This window comes from Penaeus monodon, chromosome 28 (genome assembly GCF_015228065.2).
Source record: "Penaeus monodon isolate SGIC_2016 chromosome 28, NSTDA_Pmon_1, whole genome shotgun sequence".
Taxonomy (NCBI): domain Eukaryota; kingdom Metazoa; phylum Arthropoda; class Malacostraca; order Decapoda; family Penaeidae; genus Penaeus; species Penaeus monodon.
In genome coordinates, this window is record NC_051413.1 from 29,838,317 (window position 1) to 29,839,563 (window position 1,247).

The following is a 1,247-nucleotide window of genomic DNA, read 5'->3' on the forward strand; positions in this document are numbered from 1 at the left end:
AACAGGTCATTACAGTATATAAGCCACCACAATATATTATGGGTTCCGCCTCTCAGTGGTAGTACACACCGCTGCTACAGGTAGTCTTGGCGAGGCTAGGGATGAGGAGGAGAGGAATATAGATTTTTGTAGCTTCCCCTGAATACATGATGATGTAGGGGTTAAGAGTGCGTTGAGGGCTATTTGGGCAGGTCACGCAGAGCGGCCGCCGTGCTTTCAACTCGACGCTGTGATAAGACTGGAGTGTTTCGGTTTTAAGACTCGCCCAAAGGAGCTAAGTGTCTCTGGAGTGGGGGGCCCGGCGGTGCATGCGATGAAATTTACACTGAAAAGGGATTTTATTTATAGAAATAGGGAGGGAGATGAGACAGCTCCAGGGAAGGAAGGAAGTGGCGGAGGGAGATAGAAAGGGAGGGAGGGACGTGGGAGATAGGGAGGGAAATGAGATAGGGAGATAGGAAAGAAGGGATGGGAGGAGAGCGGAGAGACAGAGGAAGATACCAATGGGAGGGAGGACCGGGAAAAAAAGGGAAAAAGAGAGGGACGGAGGGAGATCAGACAGGGAGGTAAGAATGGAAGGAGGAAGGAAGGGACGGAGGGAAGGGGGAGAGGTAGGGAGCAGGTAATGGGAGAGGAAGGGAAAAACAGAGAGAGAGGGACGGAGGGAGGTAAGAAGGAAGGAACGCGGGAGGACAGAGAAGGAGGTGGATGGAACGGGAGAGATGAGAGGGAAAGTTAGAAGGCCAGGGTTGGAGGAAAGGAGACAGACAATGAGGAAGGAACGAAAGGGAAGGAATGGAGAATGGGAAGGACGAAAGGAGAGGCTAGACAAACAGGTAGAGAGAGACACAAACAGAGAGAAACACACAAAGGAATATTAACAAACACAAACTCAATGAACTGCTCATATGTATTTATACGTAGACACTGAAAGCCAGACATAAGATTAAACTACTATACGTATTGTGTAATCAGAATATAAGTACAACGTCAGTCTATAGACAATATTGCATATCCGTAATCAGTGACAGAGCTTCTCTGTGATCTAATTGCATGCCATTATTTCCGGTTAAGCAATTTCAACAGTACTAACATTTAGCACATGCGCATTGGAAATTGTGATCGATTGATAATTATAAAATCATTACGTATCCTTTTATATGTATCATAATCAATCTATCAATTTTACTTACCTGTTTATACTTCTATTTAATAATTTATAATTATCTTTCTCACTATATCTCACT